The sequence below is a fragment of the Saimiri boliviensis genome, chromosome 12 (assembly GCF_048565385.1).
Source record: "Saimiri boliviensis isolate mSaiBol1 chromosome 12, mSaiBol1.pri, whole genome shotgun sequence".
Taxonomy (NCBI): Eukaryota; Metazoa; Chordata; class Mammalia; order Primates; family Cebidae; genus Saimiri; species Saimiri boliviensis.
The window spans coordinates 87,881,836-87,908,138 of record NC_133460.1 but is presented as its reverse complement, the minus strand read 5'-3'; the positions used below and the strand labels follow the sequence as shown (position 1 = coordinate 87,908,138).

Genomic DNA, 26,303 nt, shown 5'->3' with positions numbered 1-26,303 from the left:
GATTCTCAAACCTCAATTTTTGATATCGGGGCACCCACAGGCTCAACACGATGTGGAAGCTGCCAAGGCTTGGGGTTTCCACCCTCTGAAGCAACAACCTGAGCTGTAACTTTTTTTTTTTTTTTCGAGACGGAGTTTCACTCTTGTTACCCAGGCTGGAGTGCAATGGCGCGATCTTGGCTCACCGCAACCCCCACCTCCTGGGTTCAGGCAATTCTCCTGCCTCAGCCTCCTGAGTAGCTGGGATTACAGGCACGCGCCACCATGCCCAGCTAATTTTTTGTATTTTTAGTAGAGATGGGGTTTCACCATGTTGACCAGGATGGTCTCGATCTCTTGACCTCGTGATCCACCCGCCTCGGCCTCCCAAAGTGCTGGGATTACAGGCTTGAGCCACCACGCCTGGCCCTGAGCTGTAACTTTTAGTCACAGCTGCAGGAGCTGAGATGCAGGGCACCAAGTCCCTAGACTGCACACAGCAGGGGGACCCTGGGCCTGGCCCACTAAGCCATTTTTTTCTCCTAACCCTTTGGGCCTATGATGGGAAGAGCTGCTATGGGGACCTCTGACATGTCCTGGAGACATTTTCCCCATTGTTGGGGATTAACATTAGGCACCTCATTACGTATGCAAATTTTTGCAGCTGGCTTGAATTGCTCCTCAGAAAATGAGTTTTTCTTCTCTATTGCATCATCAGACTGCAAATTTTCCAAACTTTTATGCCCTGTTTCCCTTTTAAAACTGAATGCTTTTAATAACACCCAAGTCACCTCTTGAATGCTTTGCTGCTGAGAAATTTCTTCTGCCAGAAACCCTAAATCATCTTTCTCAAGTTCAAAGTTCCAAAAATCTCCAGGACATGGTAAAATGCCACCAGTTTCTTTGCTGAAACGTAACAAGAGTCACCTTTGCTCTAGTTCCCATTAACTTCCTTATCTTCATCTGAGACCACCTCAGCCTGGATTTCATTGTCCATATCATTATCAGCCTTTTGGTCAAAGCCATTCGACAGGTCTCTAGGGAGTTCCAAACTTTCCCACGTTTTCCTGTCTTCTTCTGAGCCCTCCAAGTTGGTCCAGTCTCCATCTGTTACCCAGTTCTAAAGTCACTTCCACATTTTTGGGTATCTTTTCAGCAGCACCCCACTCTCGGTACCAATTTACTATATTAGTCCATTTTCACACTGCCGATAAAGACATACCCAAGGCTGGGCACAGTGGCTCATGCCTGTAATCCCAACACTTTGGGAGGCCGAGGTGGGCGGTTCACAAGGTCAGGAGTTCGAGACCAGCCTGGCCAACATAGTGAAACCCTGTCTCTACTAAAAATACTAAAATTAGCTGGGCATGTTGATGCATGCCTGTAGTCCCAGCTACTCGGGAAGCTGAGGCAAGAGAATCATTTGAACCTGGGAGGTGGAGGTTGTGGTAAGCCGAAATTACGCCACTGTACTTCGGCCCAAGCAACAGAGTGAGACTCCATCTCAAAAAAAAAAAAAAAAAAAAGACATACCTGAGACTGGAGAATTTACAGAAGAAAGAGGTTTATTGGACTTACAGTTTCATGTGGCTGGGGAGGCCTCACAATCATGGCAGAAGGTGAAAGGCATGTCTCACATGGCAGCAGAAAAGAAAAGAGCTTGTGCAGGGAAACTCCCATTTTTAAAACCATCAGGCCTGTGGTGCATGCCTGTAGTTCCAGCTACTTGGGAGGCTGAGGTGGGAGGATTGCTTGAGCCCAGGAGTTCTGTGCTGTAGTGCACTATGCTGATCAGGTGTTCACACTGTTTGACATCAATATGGTGACCTCCTGGGAGCAGGGGACCACCAGGTTGCCTAAGGAGGGGTGAACTGGCCCAGGTCAGAAATGGATCAGGTCAAAACTCCTGTGCTGATCAGTAGTGGATCACGCCTGTGAATAGCCACTGTACTCCAGCCTGGACAACATAGCAAGACCCCATCTCTTAAAAAAAAAAAAAAAATCAAATCTTGTGAGATGTATTCAGTATTATGAGAACAGCACAGGAAAGACCCACCCCCATGATTTAATCACCTCCCACCAGGTTCCTCCCATAACACGTGGGAATTCAAGATGAGATTTGAGTGGGAACAGAGCCAAATCATATCAAATACCTACTGGCAACATGTAGAATGTGTATTAAAATACAGAATATGTGTGTGTTAAAGTCTGCTTCCAAGGTTGACTTCCAAAGGCTATTTGGAAAGCATTGTGCAGTAAGGGAGGTGAGGGGGTTACAAAGATGTATTATATGAAGCACAGCCCCTGCCCTTCAGGAGGTGGTGGGAGGAAATGTGTGCAAGAAGCAGTCCACTTAGAACAGCAAGGGAGTCCTTAAAGTGGCTTTCTGGGGACAACAGAGAAAGGAATTTGGTTATGTTGGCTGGTGCTGGTACAACCCTTGTTTATAAGAATGCTGTGACTTGGACGCCACTGGCTTTGCCTGTAGTGCTATAGGGGGCCCCTGGTGGGCCCAAAACACAGACAGAGGAGGAAACAGGTAGGACTCTAAAAAAGGAAGGAAAGTGAGAAGAAAAAAAAGTGAAAAGCCGGGCGCGGTGGCTCAAGCCTGTAATCCCAGCACTTTGGGAGGCCGAGGAGGGCGGATCACGAGGTCAAGAGATGGAGACCATCCTGGTCAACATGGTGAAACCCCTCTCTACTAAAAATCCAAAAAAATTAGCTGGGCGTGGTGACACGTGCCTGTAATCCCAGCTACTCAGGAGGCTGAGGCAGGAGAATTGCCTGAACCCAGGAGGCGGAGGTTGCGGTGAGCCGAGATCGCACCATTGCACTCCAGCCTGGGTAACAAGAGCGAAACTCTGTCTAAAAAAAAAAAAAATTTAGCTGGGTGTCATGGTGACGCCTGTAATCCCCGCCACTTGAGAGGCTGAGGCAGGAGAATAACTTGAACCCAGGAAGTGGAGGTTGTGGTGAGCTAAGATCGTGCCACTACACTCCAGCCTGGGTGACAGAGTGAGACTTTGTCTCAAAAAAAAAAAAAAAAAAAAGGAATGAAGGAAACAAAATCATCATTAGAACACCACGGTAGTAATTGCTGCAGATAAAGTCCACTGATAAAGCTAATATTAGTAGGCAAAACTCTTAAGAAGAACCAGGATATTTGCATAGCATCTAAGTATCAACCTCCAAATCTGCATTAATTATCTTGTTTTTAACATATGTCCCCAAATGCTTTGATACCCCTCCCTTCACAATAGAAAGCTTAATTTGCCTTCCCTTAAGTGTGGGCTGATTTAGTGGTACACTTCTTTTTTTTTTTTTTTTTGAGACGGAGTTTCGCTCTTGTTGCCCAGGCTGGAGTGCAATGGCGCGATCTCGGCTCACCGCAACCTCCGCCTCCCGGGCTCAGGCAATTCTCCTGCCTCAGCCTCCTAAGTAGCTGGGATTACAGGCACCACGCCCAGCTAGTTTTTTGTATTTTTAGTAGAGACGGGGTTTCACCATGTTGACCAGGATGGTCTCGATCTCTCGACCTCGTGATCCACCCGCCTCGGCCTCCCAAAGTGCTGGGATTACAGGCTTGAGCCACCGCGCCCGGCTTAGTGGTACACTTCTAACAAGTCATGCAAGGGTCAGCAAAGACCCAAATAGGAAATATATGAGGTTATTTAAGCTATAAAGTCGCTGTTGCAACAACTCACCCCTACTGTTGTAACAACTCACCCCTACTGTTGTAGCATGAAAGCAGCCGTAAAAAATATGTGAATGAATGAGTGTGGCTGTACGCCAATAAAACTTTATTTATAAAAGCAGGCATTGGGCTGGATTTGGGCCTCCAGCCACGGTTTGCTGACCTCTAGAATAGTATATGAAAAAGAAAAAATAGTAACTTTGCAGTGGAAAAACCTGGCAGACACCACCTTAACCATGTGATCAAAGTTAACATTACCAGTAATAAGTAATAATGAAGTGTTGTAAGTGAAAAATGGCAGAGTAAGGAACTCCCCAAGTGTATCCCTCCATAAATGCAACCAAAAGGTTGGTTAAAACTGTTGGAATCAGCCCAGCCCGGTGGCTCACATCTGTAATCCCAGCACTTTGGGAGGCTGAGGCGGACAGATCACGAGGTCAGGAGATTGAGACCATCCTGGCCAACATGGTGAATCCCTGTCTCTACTAAAAATGCAAAAATTAGCCAGGCGTGGTTGCGGGCGCCTGTGGTCCCAACTACTGGGTACCAGTACTAGAGGGAAGACAATGGACCTAATTCACAAAGAATTGTTTTTGTTTCTTTTGACCTCTATGGTGGCTCCCTGGAAGACTTCTCAAGGCATTACCATCATCTTGTCTAACTTGGAACTCTCCAGTGGTGAGGGTGGCTAGTGAAGGAGCTTCTGTTGAAGATATTTACAGGCAAATGTTTTGGTTGTTGCTCCCTGGGACACTGGGTAACACTTGGGGCAAACAGTAGACTAATTTAAAGCATGGGAGAGAAGGCTGAATATTAAGATGCTTTGAAAAAAAAGGACTTTGAAAAACTGACATATCCCTGGGAAACCAGAAAGCCACATGCATGCAAAGGCCTGTGCACATGTTCAGGAAACCTCTGAGAAGGCCCTAAGTTTTCTGGCTGATCTTCAGGCTCTTCACAAGCATGAAGTGAAGGCTAAGGCAAAGCTTAAACTGCTTGGCTAAGTTAAAGGCATACCCTTGAACGCATGTAGCCCAGGTGCAAAGACTGGCAGATTTTTGTGGTTCAAAGCATTTAACAAAATCTGTATTCAATCACTAGCTGAGCACTTAACTAGCAGAACAGATATTTCAGTGGCCACACACAACAAAGAATACTGACATTACTAATTAGTTCAGAAAAGTCACTAAGCAGGACAGCATGGTGGCTCACGCCTATAATCCCAGCACTTTGGGAGGCTGAGGAGGGTGGATCACCTGAGATCAGAAGTTCAAGACCAGCCTGGCCAACATGGTAAAACCTGCCTCTACTAAAAGCACAGAAAAAAATTAGTCAGGCATGGTGGCAGGTGCCTGTAATTCGAGCAACTTGGGAGGTTGAAGCAGGAGAATAGCTTGAACCGAGGAGGTGGAGGTTGCAGTGAGCTGAGATTGTGCCACTGCACTCCAGCCTGGGCAACAGAGCAAGACTCTATCTTAAAAAAAAGAAAAGCCAGGCCGGGCGCGGTGGCTCAAGCCTGTAATCCCAGCACTTTGGGAGGCGGAGGCGGGTGGATCACGAGGTCGAGAGATCGAGACCATCCTGGTCAACATGGTGAAACCCCGTCTCTACTAAAAATACAAAAAAAAAACTAGCTGAGCGTGGTGGCGCGTGCCTGTAATCCCAGCTACTCCGGAGGCTGAGGCAGGAGAATTGCCTGAACCCAGGAGGTGGAGGTTGCGGTGAGCCGAGATCGCGCCATTGCACTCCAGCCTGGGTAACAAGAGCGAAACTCCATCTCAAAAAAAAAAAAAAAAAAAAAAAAAGAAAAGCTGGGCGCGGTGGCTCACGCCTGTAATCCCAGCACTTTGGGAGGCCGAGGTGGGTGGATCACGAGGTCAAGGATCGAGACCATCCTGGTCAACATGGTGAAACCCCGTCTCTACTAAAAATACAAAAAAAAAAAAAAAAAATTAGCTGGGCATGGTGGCACGTGCCTGTAATCCCTGCTACTCAGGAAGCTGAGGCAGGAGAATTGCCTGAACCCAGGAGGCGGAGGTTACGGTGAGCCGAGATTGTGCCATTGCACTCCAGCCTGGGTAACAAGAGCAAAACTCTGTCTCAAAAAAAAAAAAAAAGAAAAAAGAAAAGTCACTAAGCAAACAACAAAAACTGCAACAAACAGCAACAACAGACTCCAGGGAGGGAGGAGAATCTGATTTCCACAGTTGCCAAATTATAGTAAAAATGTCCGTTTTTCAACAAGAATTACAAGGCGTGCAAATAAAGATGAAGGTATGGCCCATAAACGGAAAAGAAAGCAATCAATAGAAACTGTTCCTGAGTGTGCAGGCACAGTGGCTCATGCCTGTAATCCCAGTACTTTGGGAGGCTGAGGTGGGCAGATCAGTTGAGGTCATGAGTTTGTGACTAGCCTGGCCAACATGATGAAACCCTGTCTCTACTAAAAATACAAAAATGAGCCAGGTGGGGTTGTAGGCACCTGTAATCCCAGCTACTAGGGAATCTGAAGCAGTCTGAGGCAGGAAAATTGTTTGAACTCGGGAGGTGGAGGTTGCAGTGAGCCAAGATCACAGGACAGCACTTCAGCCTTGGTGACAGAGTGAGACCCTGTCTCAAAAAAACAAACAAATGAAAAAAACTATCTCAGAGAAAGCTCAGATGCTGAACTTACTAGACAAAGACTAAATCTTAATACATTTAAAATATGTTTGGAGAATTAAAGTAAGCCATGTCCAAAGAACTAATGGAAACTATGAGAATTATGTCTTACCACTAGAGAATAGCAATAAAAAGACAGAAATGATAAGAGCAGGCTGGACATGGTGACTCACACCTGTAATCCCAGCCAAGGGGTTGGGAGGCCAAGGCGGGTGGATCACGAGGTCAAGAGATCGAGACCATCCTGGTCAACAAGGTGAAACCTCATCTCTACTAAAAATACAAAAATTAGTTGGGCATGGTGGTGCGTGCCTGTAGTCCCAGCTACTCAGGAGGCTGAGGCAGGAGAATTGCTTGAACCCAGGAGGTGGAGGTTGCGGTGAGCCAAGATTACGCCATTGCACTCCAGCTTGGGTAACAAGAGCAAAACTCCATCTCAAAAAAAAAGATACACGTACATACATATGCCTTTCCTGACCATTTGAGTTAGTTGTAACATCATGACTCTTTACTCCTAAGTACTTGAGCAAGTATCTCCTAAAAACATGGGTGTTCTGCATAGCTGCAGCATCATTATCATCCTTGGGAATTTTAACATCAGTACAATGCTATATGTAACATATGCCCATATTTAAATTCCCTCAATTATTCGTTATAGCTGTTTTTTCTTTTTTTTGTTGTTTTTGTTTTTGCTTTTTGTATTTGGATCATGCATTGCATTTTGTTGATAGGTCTCTTCTATCTCCTTCAATCTAGAACAGTTCTCCAGTCTTTGGGGGTAATTTTTACATTAACCCCAACAAAATGATCTCTGTCACCCATTTCTATTTTTGAAGCTTCCAGGCTAATTGTTTTGTCTTTGTCTAACTCTTTCTTCTTCCATCTATCTTCTATCTATCTATCTATCCATCCATCCATCCAAGTCTCACTCTGTCATCCAGGCTGGAGTGCCGTGGTGCGATCTTGACCGACTGCAACCTCTGCCTCCCAGGTTCAAGCAATTCTCTTGCCTCAGCCTCCCAAGTAGCTGGGACTACAGGCGAGCGCCACCACTCTTGGCTAATTTTTGTATTTTTAGTAGAAATGAGGTTTCACCATGTTGGCCAGGCTGGTTTCAAACTCCTGACCTCAGGTGATCTGCCCACCTCAACCTCTTGAAGTGCTGGGATTACAGGTGTGAGCCACCGCTCCTGGTCATCTTTCCTCGTGTTTAAAGTGAATCATTTTTGTCACGAATATTACAGAGACAATATTGTGTCCTTTCTTGTGTATCACATTAGGAAGCACATGATGCCAGATGTCTCATTATGTTAAAGCTTTATTTTTGTGATGGTTTTGACATACGATGATTATTTCCTAGGAAGAATAATACCCTCCACCCAAAAGCCTGGGAAGATTGGGTTCTGTGTTAGAGGGGAGGGGAAGGGGAGTAACACCAGTTGAATACTTACTCTATGCCAGGCACCATGCCAGTGCCTTTATAGAATTAATCCCATTAAACCCTCATAACAACCCAGAGATTGTTATGCACATTTAATACAAATGGAATCTAAGGCTTCAACAGGCCAAGTAACTGCTCAAAGTTCTAAAAACAAATGGAACTGGATTTTAATACAGGTCAGTCTTACATTAGAGCTCATGCCTATTCAACATATCATTCCTTTTGTTTGTTTGTTTTTTGTTGTTTTTTTTTTGGTTTTGAGACAAGGTCTCACTCTGTCACCCAGGCTGGAGTGCAGTGGTGTGCGCTCAGCTCACTGCAGCCTCGACCTTCCAGACTCAAGTGATCCTGCCACCTCAGCCTCCCAAGTAGCTGGGACCACAGACACTCACCACCACACCTGGGGAATTTTTGTATTGTTTGTAAAGACAGGATTTCACATTGTTGCCCAGGCTGGATCATTCTTTCTTAAAACCATGTTCAGAATCAAGTTGAGTAGCTTCCCGTAGACCCATCTGGATTGCAGTAATGGGAGGATGGCAGATATCAGGCTTGCACATCACCGCTCACCACTCCTCACTCAACCGCAGCCGCGGCTAATTAAACCTGGCACTTTATCCTCTTAATTCAATAATTAAGAATGTGAAACCCAGGAATTCTTTCTCAAGTCACTGTTTCAGGCAGGTGCTACCAATGGATAGGAGTTGGCACGGGAGATGAAATCTACTCTGTGGCTTTGTAATCAGTCATGTGGGTTCAAACCTGTACTGTACACTTACTAGCTATATGATCTTGAGCAGGTCATGCAAACTTTCTGAGGCTGTTTTTGTCAACTGTAAATTAAGATAATATCTCATTTGCAGTAGAGTTGCCTTAGGATTATCGTGAGGATTAGTTTATGACATGTATTTAAAAGCACCCAGCACTGTACCTGGCAGATTGCAGGCCATGAAGAGTGTATAGCCTTTAAGGAGCCCATCAATCACTTCAACTACTGCTCTGGAGACTGGAGGAAACACTTTTTTTTTTTTTTTTTTTTTTTTTTTGAGACGGAGTTGCCCAGGCTGGAGTGCAGTGGTATGATCTCAGCTCACTGCAACCTCCACCTCTTGGGTTCAGGTGATTTTCCTGCCTCAGCCTCCTGAGTAGCTGGGATTACAGGTGTGTGCCATCACGCTCAGCTGATTTTTGTTTTGTTTTGTTTTGTTTTGTTTTAAGATGGAGTCTCTGTTGCCCAGGTTGGAGTTCAGTGGCATGGTCTCAGCTCACCTCAACCTCCACCTCCCCAGTTCAAGTAATTCTCCTGCTCAGCCTCCCGAGTAGCTGGGATTACAGGCATATGCCACCACACCCAGCTAATTTTTGTCTTTTTAGTAGAGATGGGGTTTCCCCATGTTGGTGAGGCTGGTCTTGAACCTCTGACCTCATGATCCATCCACCTCAGCCTCCCAAAGTGCTGGGATTACAGGAGTGAGCCACCATGCCTGGCTAGAACACTTTTTTTTTTAACCAGGAAATGCTATAAAAGAACCACAATTTGGCGAGGCTTGGAGGCTCCTGCCTGTAATCCCAGCATTTTGGCAAGCCAGTGTGGGAGGATCACTTGATCCCAGGCATTTGAGACCAGCCTTGGCAACATAGTAGGACCCCGTCTTTACAAAATAGAAAATTTTCCAGTGTGATGGCACATGCCTGTGGTCCCAGCTACTCAGGAGGCTAAGGTAGGAGAATTGCTTGAGCCAGTTGGAAGGTGAAACAGCACGAGCAAAAGTGGTAAGAGAAAGGAGAGCACAGAGAGGAGACTGGCTCTTCCATTGTCCAGGGTCTGGGCTGGGGAGTCTCTTCGGTGGGGAAGGAAAAGCCTCTTCCGGGCGGGGTACTTTGGGTTTTCCTCTCGTTCCCTGCCAGTTCTGATCTAACCCAGCCAACCCCAGGAACACCCGAAGAAGCAGAGACTCTGCTCGTTTCATGACTACCACCAGGGTGCAGTATGGCACAACAGCTTGGCGCATCAGAGTTCATTCAGTTCCTAATTTGTGCCAAGAGCTGATCTAGGTGCATGAAAGTGTCCACCAATCTAATGTTTGTGGAGCACTTTTCATGGAGTTTTCATAGTACTTTAACCTCAGTGATCTGATCTAATACTAACTACAACCCTGTGTGGTCTTTACGTGTTGGTCTCATCTACCCGGAGGAACCGATGTTGAGGATTTAAGTGAATTACTCAAGTTCATTTAGACTGTGCAGGAATCTGAATTTGAACCAAGGGTCATAATCTCCACCTGGTGCCCTCTACTACCACTTACTGCACTTTGTTAAGGAGACAGGAGCATAAAAATATTTAGCATAATGATAAAAGCTTATATTAATAATTTTTAAGAACCAGTGGCAGAGTTTCAGTTTGAGAAGATGAAAAAGTTCTGGAGATGAATGTTGGTAATGGTCGCACAATGTGAATACATTTAATACCGCTGAACTGTAAACTTACAAGTGGTTAAAGTGGCAATGTTTTTGTTTTTGTTTTAGGCAGGGTCTTGCTCTGTCCCCTAGGCTGGAGTGCGGTGGTGCAATCTCAGCTCACTGCAGCCTCTACCTCTTGGGCTCAAGAGATCCTCCTACCTCAGCCCACCAAGTAGCTCAGATCACAGGTGCGTGCCACCATACCCAGCTAATTTTTTGGAGAGATGGGATTTTGCCATATTGCCCAGACTGGTCTCAAAACTCTTGAGCTCAAACAATCCACCTGCCTCAGCTTCCTAAAGTGCTGGGATTACAGACATGAGCCATAGCACCTGGCCTAAGATGGCAAATTTTATGTTATGTATATGTTAATACAGCTTTAAAAATGGCAACTGCTAGGCTGGGCACAGTGGCTCACACCTGTAATCCCAGCACTTTGGGAGGCCAAGGCGGGCGGATCATGAGGTCAAGAGTTTGAGACCAGCCTGGCTAGCACGGTGAAACCCTGTCTCTACTAAAAAAAAAAAGAAAGAAGAGGCCGGGCGCGGTGGCTCAAGCCTGTAATCCCAGCACTTTGGGAGGCCGAGGCGGGTGGATCACGAGGTCAAGAGATCGAGACCATCCTGGTCAACATGGTGAAACCCCGGCTCTACTAAAAATACAAAAAAATTAGCTGGGCATGGTGGCACGTGCCTGTAATCCCAGCTACTCAGGAGGCTGAGGCAGGAGAATTGCCTGAACCCAGAAGGCGGAGGTTGCGGTGAGCCGAGATCACGCCACTGCACTCCAGCCTGGGTAACAAGAGCGAAACTCCATCTCAAAAAAAAAAAAAAGAAAAAAGAAAAAAGAAAATACAAAAATTAGCCGGGCATGGTGGTGTGAGCCTATGATCCCAGGTACTCGGGAGGCTGAGGTAGGAGAATCACCTGAACCTGGGAGGCAGAGGTTGCGGTGAGCTGAGATTACGCCACTGCACTCTAGGCCTGGGTGACAGAACGAGACTCCATTTCAAAAAACAAAACAAAACAAAACAAAACTATGACATAAATGGTTAACTGTATAACATTTATTAATAACAATAGTTACTGTTATATACCAGTAACTGCCTTTAAAAGCACTGATGGGCCAGATGCAGTGGCTCACACCTGTAATCCCAGAACTTTGGGAGGCCAAGGCAGGCGGATCACAAGGTCAAGAGATCAAGACCATTCTGGCCAACATGGTGAAACTCTGTCTCTACTAAAATACAAAAATTAGCTGGGCATGGTGGTGCGTCCCTGTAGTCCCAGCTACTTGGGAGGCTGAGGCAGGAGAATTGCTTGAACCCCGGAGGCAGAGGTTGCAGTGAGCCGAGATCACGCCACTGCACTCTAGCCGGGCGCCTAGAGACAGAGCAAGACTCTGTCTCAAAAAAAAAAAAAAAAAAAAAGCACTTATGAACTTACTTCCTTAATTCTCACCATCATCAATTGAAGTAGATACCATTATTACTCTCATTTAATAAATAATTTCATCACTGGGTCTGTCTTTACTCCCTTCCTCTTCCCAGGCCCTACCCCCAACCCCCTCCCTCAACAACCCTGGTATAGACTGTGATCTGCCCTTAGTTAACCAGTACTGTGGAGTGTGATAGAATGGAAAGACCATGGGCTTTGGAGTTTACTGACCTAGAGCTGATGGGGTCTCAGCTGTTTTACTGGCTGAATGTTCTTGAGTACATTACTTAATCTCTCTGAGCCTCAATTATTTCATTTATGAAATAATAATACTTACTTCATAGGGTTGTTGTGATGAGCAAATAAGATAATGTATAAATGTGAAATGCTTAACAGTACCTGACACATCGTACGGACTAAAACATGTTGGTTATTATTATTTGCTCCTAGTAGGGTGCTCAGAAAACAGTAAGTAAATAGGACAGGAGCGATGGCTCATGCCTGTAATTTCAGCTCTTTGGGAGGCCAAGGCAGGCGGATCACCTGAGGTCAGGAGTTTGAGACCAGCCTGGCCAACATGGTGAAACCCCATCTCAACTAAAAATACAAAAATTAGCTGGGTGCAGTGGTGGGCGCCTGTAATCCCAGCTACTTGGGAGGCTGAGGCAGAAGAATCGCTTGAACCTGGGAGGCCGAGGTTGCAATGAGCTGAGATGGTACCACTGCACTCCAGCCTGGGTGACAGAGTAAGACTCTGTCTCAAAAAAAAAAAAGAAAAGAAAAGAAAAGAAAACAATAAATAAATAGATGGATATGTCCCGAGGGTACCTGAAATACCTCCTGGCCCTCATGGGCTTGGGGGTGTTGGAGGAAAGCAGCACCCAGCAGAGAATGTCCAGCCCCAATCAGCTGAGCTCATGGAATGATAAGAAAAGATGAGGCTCTTGGAGTCCAACTTCATCATCTTACAGAGGAAGCCAAAACCCAAGAAAGGGAGTAGTGTTATGCAGAGTCACCCCTTTGTGCCAATCAGCTGGGAATTTACCCTGAGAAACAGTCTGGTGTGGTGAAAGCCCCTTCCTGGAAGTCAGGCCCAGGCAGTGATGGGAGTTCTTAGCCAGCTCTAGGGTCCCTCCCAGAAAAACAGCAGGCTACCATCAAGTCCTCTCTAGCCTCAGGGCTGCTCTGAGAGGTGCTCACCTCTGCCCTTTTTCTGCAGGAGCAGCCAAGAGGATCATGAAACCAGGAGATCCGCAGTTTATTGTAGCCTCTAGGGCGGTGCGAACGGGGAGAGAAGAAAGGGGACGGGCCCTGGGCATACTGCCACAGCTGTACCTTTGGTTAATATTTATTCTTTCTTCTTCCTCCGCCTGGAAGCCAAGGGAAAGTCAGTAACAGCTTGTGAGGCAGGATCCCAGGCACTTGAGAAGCTGGTTCCTGTGAAAGATGACTCAGCACAGGCCTTTAGAATGCCAGGCAGTGTCCCCTGCCTGGATGCTGCACAGGCCCAGGAGCACCATGTGAGCCCCTTTGGCTGTTACAAAGTCCAGGCTGTTTGTCTGCTTAGGGGGTACTTGTCTCCTTGGAGCTGGGGGATGTCCTGCAGCCCCCAGCTCATGAGTGGCTAATAGCATCAAGGTCCTTGTCGTGGTTGGGTCTCTGAATCACTTCCCTTACAGAGACCCTTCATGCCTTGCCTATATGCAGCGACCCTGGTTTTCTCCAGACTGTCATTGATACTGCCTCCAGACTGGGCTTTCCAGTGCATTTCATCAGGGCATTCCCCAAGGATGCCTCACTGCCTATGAACTCAGCTCCCAATTCCTTAGCACAATGTGGTTCTGACCAAAATTTCTGCTTCAGGCCGGGTGCAGTGGCTTACCCCTGAAATCCCAGCACTTTGGGAGGTCAAGGAGGGTAGATCACTTGAGGCCAGGACTTCAAGACCAGCTTGGCCAACACTGTGAAACCCTGTCTCTACTAAAAATACAAAACTTAGCCGGGTGTGGTGGCACGCACCTGTAGTCCAAGCTACTTGGGAGGCTGAGGCAGGAGAACCACTGGAACGGGGAGGCAGAGGTTGCAGTGAACTGAGTTTGTGCCATTGCACTCCAGCATGGGCAACAGAGCAAGACTCTGTGTCAAAAAAAAAAAAAAAAAAAAAAAAAAAAAATTCTGCTTCATCCCAGCCCCCTCTCCTTTCTCCTGCCATGCAGCTTGTATTCTAGCCCAGGGTTTCTCAGTGTAGTCTGTAGACCATCTTCTTCAGAATCGTTGAAGATATGATTCCTGGGTTCCAGACCTACTGAATAGAAAATGCAGATTCCTGTGCTGCAGAACTACTGAGCCAGATGTTGCTGGTACCTCAGAACCTGCATTTAAACAATACTGGGGCTGATTTTTGTATAGAATACAGTTTAAGAACTACTGCTCTGCCAAACCAGATTGTTGAGTTTCCTGACTGTATCTGTGTAGTCACACCTTTCTCACTTCCTGAATTTTGCAGCCTGGTGCACTCTGCCCCTCCTCTAAGTTTCATCGCACACATCAGCTCCTCTGCTGCTTTCCCCAAATTCAGGTTCCTCTCCCTGTGTTCACATGATACATTGCACTTTCCACCCACCTCTTCTATAGTATCTTCTGACCACGTCAGAACGACCATGGATGTTTTTGAATCCCCAGAACCTAGCATAATACCTGGCAGGGAGAGGGCATTTGATGTTAATGCATGTTTGCCGAATGAATGAATGAATGAAGACCAGATCATAGTCTAAATCAGAAAAGTAGATTAAAGCTGGGCATGGTGGCTCACGCCTATAATCCCAGCTCTTTGGGAGACCAAGACTGGAGGATGGTTTGAGCCCAGAAGTGTGAGACCAACCTGGGCAACATAGTGAGACCTTGCCCCTAGAAAAAAAAATTATATGGGCATGGTGGCACATGCCTGTAGTCCTGGCTACTTAGGAGACTGAGGTGGGAGGATTGCTGGAACCCAGGAGGTCAAGGTTGCAGTGAGCTGTGATCTTGCCACTGCACTCCAGCCTGAGCAACAGAGCAAAACCCTGTCTCAAAAAAAAAAAAAAAAAAAAAAAAAGAAAAAGAAAAAAGAAAAAAGAAAAAAAAAGAAAAAGAAGGAAAAGATTAAACCCATTATGTAGTGGACAGAGCCGTATTTATCATTCAGACTCCTGCTTCACAGTTTCAGTCTAACTTGTTTTAAATGTTTGATCTTTTCTTGAGGAAGCTACGGGTTTCCATTGTGGCAAAGGTAGTTAGGTAAGTTATGAGTTAGGCCTAAGAAGTATTTTTTAAAATCCCAACATGTGTTTGTGTGGGAGGCCAAGAAACAGCTTCCTCTTGATCTCTCTGAGGATAGATCCTACCAGACTTTTTCTCCACCCTAGACCTGTTCCCAAGGATTATTCGTTTCGGAATTCTTGACCTTCTAACTCTAGTGACGTAACTGCCACCTCAGTTAGGCACGCCCTGACCTTGTCATGATTGTCCAGCTCAGAAATGCGAACAAACTGGTCTCTGGCCAGAACTTCCTTGCCACCAGTTTACTCCCTTCCCCTACTCCCAGCTCCCTGCATCTCTGTCCTAAACCCCAGCCCACGAATGCCTCCTCTCTTCATTCTTGTCCACAGGGAGGTGCTTTTCCTGCTGTCTGAGGCCTGCTGCCTGCATGGGCTCTGGACCCCATCCTTCCAATCCCTCAGCACTTGGCTCCATCAGCAGCAGCTCACTCTGTCCTCACTCTTTCCTTTCTGGCGTTTCCTTCCACACATGAACACAGTCAAGCTTCTCTCACCTCGGAAAGGTACCTCTGTCTAGCTATAAGCCAGTCTTGCAAGTTGACTTCACAGCAGAGGTTATCAAAAGAGTGGGCCCATGGCTGGGCGCGGTGGCTCATGCCTTTAATCCTAGCACTTTGGAAGGCCAACGTGGGCGGATCACTTGAGGCCAGGAGTTCCGGATCACCCTGGCCAGCATGGTGAAACCCCGTCTCTACTAAAAATACAAAATATTAGCCGGAAGTGGTACACACCTGTAATTCCAGCTACTCAAGAGGCTGAGGCAGGAAAATTGCTTGAACCTGGGAGGTGGAGGTGGCAGTGAGCTGAGCGTGCCAGTGCACTCCAGTCCTGGCAACAGAGCAAGACTCCATCTCAAAAAAAAAAAAAAAAAAGTAACGGAGAGTGCTTTGCAAACCAAGGAAGAACAACAGAGAGTCCACAAGAAAGGAGTAGTTCATAGTGTCAAATGCCACACAAAATGCAAGCAAAATCGCGACTGAAAACTACTTGTGTCTGTGCGCGGTGGCTCATGCCTGTAATCCTAGCTCTTTGGGATGCCGAGGCAGATGGATCACTTGAGGCCAGGAGCTCAAGACCAGCCTGGCCAACATGGTGAAACCCCATCTCTACAAAACAAAATACAAAAAATTAGTGGGGCATGGTGGCGGGAGCCTGTAATCCCAGCTACTTGAGAGGTTGAGGCAGGAGAATTGCTTGAAGCCAGGAGGCTGAGGCTACGGTGAACCAAGATCGTGCCATTGCACTCCACCCTGGGCAATAACAGCATAACTCCATCTCAAAAACAAACAAACAAAAAACTATAGCTGCAGCTTTCCTGCTGGTATCTAACAATACAGGCTCCTATCAGGTCTCTGCCTCTCCACGATGTTAGCTCTCTAACTGGTGCGTCTCTATTGAGTCTTTTACCCTCTAAATCTGTTAACACTCTGGCCAATTATTTTTTTCCAATGATTGTTTCGTGTTTTTTCTTTTTTGTAGAGATGGGGTTTTGCTATATTGCCCAGGCTGGTCTCTAATTCCTGGACTCAAGTGATCCTCCTGCCTCAGCCTCTCAAAGTGCTGGAATTACAGGTGTGAGCCACCATGCCCAACTGACCGTTTTGGTTGTTTTTTTTTTTTTTTAATTGCAGTAAAATAGACATAACAAAATTTACCATTTAATCATTTTAAAGTATACAGTTCAGTTCATGTTGTTGTGCAACCATCAACGCCATCTATCTACAGATCCTTTTCATCTTCCCAAACCTAAGCTCTATCAGAGCTTCAGAATGTCTCCATTTCTCCTTCCCCATCCCTGGCAACTGCTGTCATCTGCTTTCTTTCTTTTTTTTGAGATGGAGTTTCGTTCTTGTTGCCCAGGCTGGAGTGCAATGGCGCAATCTCAGCTCACCGCAACCTTTGCCTTCCTGGTTCAAACAATTCTGCCTCAGCTACCCAAGTAGCTGGAATTACAGGTACCCACCAGCACTCCCAGCTAATTTTTTTGAATTTTTAGTAGAGATGGGGTTTCACCATGTTGGCCAGGCTAGTCTCGAACTCCTGACCTCAGATGAATCCGCCTGCCTTGGCCTCCCAAAGTGCTGGGATGTCAGGCATAAGCAACTGCACCCAGCCCAGTCATCTGCCTTCTATCTCCATACATTTGACTGGTCTAGGTACCTCATGTAAGCAGAACTATACAGGATGCATCCTTTTGTGACTGGCTTACTTCACTTAGCATAATGTCTTCAAGGTTCATCTCTATTATAGCATATGTTAGAATATCCTTCCTTAGCCAGGCGCGGTGGCTCAAGCCTGTAATCCCAGCACTTTGGGAGGCTGAGGCGGGTGGATCATGAGGTCGAGAGATTGAGACCATCCCGGTCAACATGGTGAAACCCCGTCTCTACTAAAAATACAAAAAATTAGCTGGGCATGGTAGTGTGTGCCTGTAATCCCAGCTACTCAGGAGGCTGAGGCAGGAGAATTGCCTGAGCCCAGGAGGCGGAGGTTGCGGTGAGCCGAGATCGCGCCATTGCAATCCAGCCTGGGTAACAAGAGTGAAACTCCGTCTCAAAAAAAAAAAAAAAAAAAGAATATCCTTCCTTTTTAAGTCTGAATAATCCAGCGGTTTGGGTGTGTGCATATATGTCACATTTTGTTTATCCATCTGCTGATGGACACTGGAGTTGCTTCTGCCTTTTGAGTGTCGTGAATAATGCTGTTAGGAACATAAGAGTACATGTGTCTCTTCAAGACACTGTTTTCTTTCTTTCTCTCTTACTCTCTTTCTTCCTTTCTTTCTTTCTTTTTTGAGATAGAATCTTGCTCTGTTACCCAGGCTGGAGTGCGGTGGTGCAATCACTTGAACCTGAGAGGTATGAGTGATTCTCCTATCTCAGCCTCCCGAATAAGTAGCTGGTACTACAGGCTCATACCACCAGGCCTGGCTAATTTTTTATTTTTTGTATTTTTAGTAGAGACGGGTTTTCACTACGTTGGCCAGGCTGGTCTCGAACTCCTGACCTCAGGTGATCCACCCGCCTCGGCCTCCCAAAGTGCTGGAATTACAGACATGAGCCACCACGCCCAGCCAAGACCCTGTTTTCTTTTTGGGGTATACCCAGAAGTGGAATTGCTGAATCATATGGCAATTTTACTTTTTAATTTTTTGAGGAGCCATCACACACAGTGGTTTGTATTGCTTTACATTCCCACCTGCACTACACAGGGATCCAGTTTCTCTACATCTTCACCAACACTGGTTATTTTCTATTTTTTGTTGTTGTTGTTTCTTTTTAAAATAGCCATCATACTGGGTGTGAGGTGACACTGTATCTTGTGGTTTTGATTTGCATTTCCCTAATTTTTTTTTTTTTTTTTTTTTGAGACGAAGTTTTGCTATTGTTACCCAGGCTGGAGTGCAGTGGCACGATCTCGGCTCACCGCAACCTCTGCCTCCCGGGTTCAATCAATTCTCCTGCCTCAGCCTCCCAAGTAGCTGGGACTACAGGCGTTTGCCACCATGCCCAGCTAATTTTTGTATTTTTAGTAGAGATGGGGTTTTACCATGTTGGCGAAGCTGGTCTAGAACTCCTGACCTCAGGTGATTCACCTGTCCTAGTCTCCCAAAGTGCTGGGATTATAGGCGTGAACCACTGCACCTGGCCGACGTTGCCCATTTTTAAATTGGGTTGTTTTTTTGTTATGGAGGTCCTCTATGTATTCTGGATATTAGCAATTATCAGATATATGATTTGCAAATATTTTCTTCCATTATGAGTTGCCTTTTTGCCTTTTTATTCTGTTTTTTGTTTTGTTTTGTTTGGAGACAGAGTCTTGCTCTGTTGCTCAGGCTGGAGTGCAATGCACAGTCTCGGCTCACTGCAACCTCCGCCTCCCAGGGTCAAGTGATTTTCCTGCCTCAGCCTCCTCAGTAGCTGGGATTACAGGCGCATGCCACCACCTGGCTAAATTTTGTATTTTTAGTAGAGACGGGGTTTCACCCTGTTGGTCAGGCTGGTCTCAAACTCCTGACCTCAGGCGATCTGCCCCCTTGGCCTCCCAAAGTGCTGTAATTACAGGCGTGAACCACTGCGCCCAGCCTATTCTGTTGATAATACAGTATATTTTAAAAGCCCTTAAGTTTTTATGTAGCCCAGTTTGCCTTTTCTCTTTTGTTACCTATGTTTTTGGGGTAATATCCTCCAGTAATCAATTTTTGTTTTTGAGACAGAGTCTCAGTCGCCCAGGCTAGAGTGCAGTGGTGAGATCTCAACTCACTGCAGCCTCCACCTCTCAGGTTCAAGCGATTCTCCTGCCTCAGCCTCCTGAGTAGCTGGCATTACAGGCGCATGCCACCTTTCCTGGCTAATTTTTGTATTTTTAGTAGAGACAGGGTTTCACCATGTTGCTCAGGCTGGTCTTGAACACCTGATCTTGTGATCCACCCACTTTGGCCTCCCAAAGTGCTGGAATTATAGGTGTGAGCCACTGTGCCTGGTCTTTTTTTTTTTTTCCACTCTGTCACCCCAGCTGGAGTGTAGTGGCACAATCATGGCTCACTGCAGCCTCCACCTCCCCAGGCTCAGGTGAGCCTCCCTATTAGCTAGGACTACAGGTGTGTGCCACCACACCCAGCTAATTTTAGTACTTTTTGTAGGGATGGGATTTCATCATGTTGCCCTTTTTTTTTGAATCCCAAGCTCAAACGATCTGCCTGTCTCAACCTTCCAAAGTGCTGGGCACAGTAGGCATGAACCACTGTGCCCAACCTTCAGTAATCTTTTAAATACACCCTTGTATATAGCTGATCCTTTCACCGTCCTCTGTAATCCTTGAAAGCTTCTTTCTTTTAAACTCCTTAGCCTTAATGATCTGGTCTTCATACTTCCTCAGTCTCATCTCTCACTAACAAGGTAATCCGTTGTCACTCTGAATTGCTGCTCAGCTGCAAGCATTCACCTGGCTCTCCAATGTCACCTTTCCACCTGCTAGGCCCACTTCCTCCTTTCCTTGCTTTTCACTGAACTTCCACTCATCCTTTAAAGCTTCCTCCTCTGGGAGGCTTTGACTATTCCATAAGTGGCTTCCTTGACAATCTTTGTTTAATTTTATGGTAACCCTTATCAGATCGTTGGCTCACCCACTTCCTGTCCCTCCCACTAGACTCTATATTCCTTAAGGGCAGGGTTCCTACCCTATCTTGTCTGCTGCTCCAACCATGGTTGAACAGTTGAACTGGATCTCTGCCACTATTTAGTTGCTTTGACCTTCAGCAAACTAGTCAAACTCTCTGGGCCTCAGTTTTCTCATATGATCATTGTGAAGATTAATTGTGTCTGTAAAGTGCTTAGTGCTTGTTCTGCGTTAGAGTAAAATGCTCAATGAAAATTAACCATTGTTCCCATCAGCTTGTTGAACTGAGATCTCAAACTCTAAGCAGCTGTATGACTTTAGACAAAAATCTTAAATTCCCGAGGCCTGTTTTTCCTTCTGCCTGGATCACCTAGAGTGGTGGCTCCTAAAGTAGGCTACACCTTATAATCATCTGGGGAGCTTTAAAAATGCTAATATCAGCAGGGCATGGTGGCTCATGCCTGTCATCCCAGCACTTTGGGAGGCCAAGGCAGGTGGATCACGAACGAGACCATCGTGGCCAACATGGTGAAACCCCATTTCTACTAAAACAAAAATTAGTCGGATGTAGTGGTATGTGCCTGTAATCCCAGCTACTCGGAAGACTAAGGAAGGAGAATTGCTTGAATTCTGGATGTGGAGGTTGCAGTGAGCCCAATGCCACTGCTTTCCAGCCTGGTGACAGAGCAAGACTCCATCTCAAAAAAAAAAAAAAAAAAAAATCTGGGTTCCTCCCCTAAAAATTCTGACTTAATTGGTGTGAGGTACAAGTTGGGCATGGGCATTTTACAGAGGATCCCCTGGTGAGTCTAATGTTCAACCAGAATTGAGAAATACCAATCTAAAGTTACTTTCTAATCTAACACACTACAAAGTTGAGCTGCAGAATTCCCTGGACCCAGGTCAATGGAATGTCTCCAGGCGTTCTTCTGCTATCACTCTTTGTTAGTTTAACAGGAAGCTTATTGAACAAGCTCACCAAGCTGGAATTCCAAGAGTATTTCTGGATTCCTGAGTGTTTAAATTTAGCAGCTCACTTTATCCAGGAGAAACCTGGGGACCATGTGCTCTGAGAAAGAGAAAACAATGGTTCTTCCCTGCTCTATAGCCCTCACCCAAGGCCTGGGAGTCTAGATACCTGGAGTGCTGTACTATGGATGAGGGAAAGGGAGGAGGAAAGAGTCCTTGGTACTTGGTATAATCCTTTTAATTTTTATTTATTTATTTTTTCCAGGCTTGACCAGCATGATTTTTTTTTTTTTTTTTTTTTTTTTTTTTTTTTTTTTTTTAAGAGACAGAGTCCTGCTCTGTGACCCAGGCTAGAATACAGTGATACAATCATAGCTCGTTGAAACCTTGAATTCCTACTTCAGCCTTTTGAGCAGCTAGACCTACATGTGTGTGCTACCATGCCTGACAAATCCTTTTTCTTTCTTTCTTTTTAATGTTTGTAGCAATGGTGGTCTCACTTATTGCCAAGGCAGTTTGGAAATCCTGGCCTCAAGTGATCCTCCCACAGTGCTGGGATTACAGGCATAAGCCAGTGTGGCTGGCGCTTTAGTATATTTGTGGTAGGGGCACCTGGGGCCCTGACTAGAAGGGAGAAGGGGCTGAGAGTTACAAATACTCACTCCCTTATCACTGTGCTGTTCTTTAAAACCACATTCACAGCCATGACTTGAGTCTCTGCATAATCTTGAGAAATGCAGAGTAGGTATTACCACCTCTACTTTATAGAGAAGCAAACCTAATCTGAATGGTTGAGGTCCTTACCAAAAGTCACTCTATGTTAGCAGAAGGGTCAGCATAGAGTCCCTATGTCCTGACTTTGTCCAGGGCAGAAAAACTCTTCACACCCAGGTAGCTCAGAGCCTTTCTTGGCTTCCTGGACTTGGAGTCAAGTTTCTAAGTGGCCCCATTAAGTGCTACAGGGAACACCTAAAATACCTCTTCCTGGCCGGGCACAGTGGTTCACGCCTGTAATCCCAGCACTATGGGAGGCTGAGGCGGGCGGATTACCTGAGGTTGGGAGTTCGAGACCAGCCTGACCAACATAGAGAAACCCCGTCTCTACTAAAAATACAAAATTAGTTGGTCATGGTGGCACATGCCTATAATCCTACCTACTCTGAGGCAGGAGAATCACTTGAACCCAGGAGGTAGAGGTTGCTGCGAGCCGAGATCGTGCCATTGCACTCCAGCCTGGGCAACAAAGACAAACCTCTGTCTCAAAAACAGACAAACAAAACCTCTTCCTGATTTTCCTATGGTCAACCACCTCTGAGCACAGTGGCACTCTCTGGGATCATTAGCAAAACCTTTACTTTTGCAAAGTGTCATGCTCAGATCAGCTTTGAGGCTTCAAGCTGGTCATTCAGGGAGGCGTTTAGTTATAATGCCCAGTGTGTATAGGAATTCTCGGAAGGGCCCAGCAGTGTTGGCCAAATACTGGGTCATAGATAGGAGTTGGCCGTTGGCCATTGGCTCAAGATGAAATAGAAACAAACAAACAAACTCAGAAATGATTTTTTAACTAATCTAAATGTGATTAAAGTCCTGTGCTCGCGTCAGCAGCACATGTAGTAAAACTGGAACGATACAGAGAAGACTAGCATGGCCCCTGAGCAAGGATGACATGCAGATTCATGAAGCGTTCCATGTTTTTGCTACAGTCCGCCGCCCATCACCTTGCTTTGCTTCCCTTCCCCAATCTTCCATGACATCACAGGGCCCGTGACATCATACCCTTCCCATATCCATCTCCTCTTGCACCACTGAGGTTGGCAATTGGAGAACGAGAACAATCTGGTCGTCCCCACTCAAGCGTGGCACCCTGCTACCTGCTGCTGTGGCCCTCATGCAACAGTAAATGAATAAGTAAAAAAAAAAAAAAGTCCTATCTTATTCTGAGATGATGTTCTTCCTACTTTTTTGGTGTTAAATTACCTTTCAGCTGCGTGTGGTGGTTCGTGCCTGTAATCCCAGCACTTTGGGAGGCCGAGGCGGGTGGATCACGAAGTCAGCAGTTCAAGACCAGCCTGACCAACATGATGAAACCCCGTCTCTACTAAAAATACAAAAATTAGCTGGGCGTGGTGGCACATGCCTGTAATCCCAGCTATTTAGGAGGCTTAGGCAGGAGAATCACTTGAACCCGGGAGGCAGAGGTTGCAGTGAGCCAAGATTGCTCAACTACACTCCAGCCTGGGTGACAGAGTAAGACTCTGTCTCAAATAAACTAAAAATTAGCTGGGCATGGTGGCAGGCACCTATAATCCCAGCTACTTGGGAGGCTGAGGCAGGAGAATCGCTTGAACCCAGGAGGTGGAGGTTGCAGTGAGCTGAGATTGTGCCACTGCATGCTGGCCCAGGCAACAGAATGAGACTCCATCTCAAAATAATAATAATATAATTACCTTTCATGAATTAGTGCTGACAGTAGATGGCAGTTTACTTTGATGTGCTGAATGGCACAGTTAACAGATGATCATCCTATGTAAATTTTCAAAATTGCTTTTGAAATGTTACTGATTCAAGGAATCCCAGTTCTGCTAATCAATTCTCCATTTTGGAGGACCAGGAGTAAGGTCCTATGACTCCAGGATCTTCAGGGTTGTGGAAGGCCTCGCCTTGATAGCAGTGATAGAATATTCAACACTAAAAAAATCAAAATGCCCAGAGCTGGGCCTCGCCACTCATAAGTTCACATAGAAAGAAAGCCATTGGCCGGGCGCGGTGGCTCACGCCTATAATCCCAGCACTTTGGGAGGCTGAGACGGGTGGATCACGAGGTCAAGAGATCCGAGACCATCCTGGTCAACATGGTGAAACCCCGTCTCTACTAAAAATACAAAAATTAGCTGGGCATGGTGGCACACGCCTGTAGTCCCAGCTACTCGGCAGGCTGAGGCAGGAGAATTGCTTGAACCCGGGAGACGGAGATTGCGGTGAGCCGAGATCGCGCCATTGCACTCCAGCCTGGGTAACAAGAGCGAAACTCCGTCTCAAAAAAAAAAAAAAAAAAAAAAAAAAGAAAGAAAGAAAGCCATTGTCACATTGGTTTTTGTTTGTTTGTTTTTGAGATGGAATCCCACTCTGTTGCCCTGGCTGGAGTGCAGTGGCCCGATCTCAACTCACTGTAGCCTCTTGCCTTTCAGGTTTGATTATCCTGCCTCAGCCTCCCAAACAGCTGGGATTACAGGTGCCTGCAACCACTCCTGGCTAACTTTTATATTTTTAGTAGAGACGAGTTTTCACCATGTTGGCGAGGCTAGTCTCGAACCCTTGACCTGAAGTGATCCGCCTGCTTCAGCCTCCCAAAGTGCTGGGATTACATGTGTGACCCATCACACCCAGACACATTGGTTTTATTTAGCCAACATTATTATCTTCGCTTCCATTTTAAAGATGAGGAAACTAAGAAACTTGCCCAAGGTCACAGCTAGTTAGCAGCAAAGCCAAGAATTGAAGCCAGGGAGTTTGGCTGTGGAATCCATGCTCTTAATCCCTTCACTACACTGCCTGGTTAGAAGCAATTTAAGACTTTTGTAGCATGTAATGGTCTATTTTCAGCCTGTGATTCCATAGACGGAAAGTGCCTGGGGACTAAGCTGCCTGATCTGTGTTGAGATACTGTCAGTGATCCCTTTCTGAGCCCCTTCCACACCACCACTTGGAAAATCAGAACAGGTGGACAGCCCTTTGATGGTCTGGAAAGACATCAGCAGCAAAAGCAATGAACTTTGGGTAAGGTTAGCAAGCCCTGTAGCTTGGAACCTGAGAGGTCCTCTAGAGCCTAGGCTGGTAGTTTCCAAAAACAGTTCTAAAAGCAACCAAACCCTTTTTTCCAATATAGACCTATTTTCAGCTAATAGTATACATAGAAAATAGGTAACATATGTAATAATATATGTATATGTCCATATATACATACACATACATCCTTAGGGAAAACACCTTCATAAAACAGATTAAAGTAGAGGTGTATGGAAGGAGAACTAGGAATCCAGTTGGCCTTATTCTCATCCCTCATGTAACATTGAACCACTATCTAGGACCCTAGAGCCTTCAGGAACAGTTTGAAGACCATTGCTCCAGGCCAGCTTTTCTTAGGGAAAATATTAGTCTCATAGGATGTGTAATAGAAAAAACAATTTTACGTTTAAACACCTCTGGGAAACCCTGGATGTGCTAACTTTGTTTTGAGGTTTGCAATTTACAGGTATACCTCAGAGATATCACGGATTCTATTCCAGACAATCATAATAAAGCAATAAAATGAGTCATATTTTTTCTCAGTCTATATTAAAGCTGTGTTGTACTGTAGTCTGTTAAGTGTGCAATAGTTTAAGTATGCAACAGCATTATGTCTTTTAAAAGTATGCCTTTATTTAAAAATACTTTGTTGCAGCCGGGCGTGGTGGCTCACACCTGTAATACTGGCACTTTGGGAGGCCGAGGCTGGCGGATCATGAGGTCAAGATCAAGACCATACTGGCCAACATGGCGAAACCCTGTCTTTACTAAAAATACAAAAATTAGCTGGGCGTGGTGGCATGTGCCAGTAGTCCCAGCTACTCAGGAGGCTGAGTCAGGAGAATCACTTGAACCCAGAAGGTGGAGGCTGCAGTAAGCCGAGGTTGTGCCATTGCACTCTAGCCTGGTGAGACTCTAAAAAAAAAAAAAAAAACAAACTTTGTTGCTAAATAGTGCTAACGACCATCTGAACCTTTAATCTTTTTGCTGGTGGAGGGTCTTGCTCCATGTTGGTGGCTGCTAACTTATCGGACTGGTGGTTGGTGAAGGTTGGGGTGGCTGGGCCAGTTTCTCAAAGTAAAACAGCAATGAAGTTTGACACATTGACCAACTCTTCCTTGAGTCTCACTCTGTCATCCAGGCTGGAACGCTATGGCATGATCTTGGCTCACTGTAACCTCTGCATCCCGGGTTCGAGCAATTTTCCTGCCTCAGCCGCCTCAGTAGCTGGGATTATGGGTGTGTGCCTCCATGCTTGGCTAAGTTTTATATTTTTAGTAGAGACGGGGTTTCACCATGTTGGCCAGGCTAGTCTCGAACTCCTGACCTCAAGTGATCTGCCTGCCTCAGCCTCTCAGAGTGCTGGGTTTACAGGCATGAGCCAAAGCCATTGCACCCAGCGTAATAAGCTTTTTTTTTTTTTTTAGGATGGAGTCTTGCTC

General features: G+C 45.9%; 1 protein-coding gene and 1 non-coding gene across 2 annotated transcripts in view; both read left to right on the top strand.

Annotated features, from left to right (window-relative positions):
- The window catches only part of NT5C2 (5'-nucleotidase, cytosolic II), a 177,423-nt gene that overhangs the window by 18,624 nt on the left and 132,496 nt on the right, over positions 1-26,303 (top strand). The gene's annotated exons all lie outside the window — the stretch shown is intronic.
- LOC120362610 (U6 spliceosomal RNA) lies at positions 22,665-22,771 on the top strand. Its single transcript, XR_005578463.2, has one exon. It is a non-coding gene; the product is annotated as a U6 spliceosomal RNA (small nuclear RNA).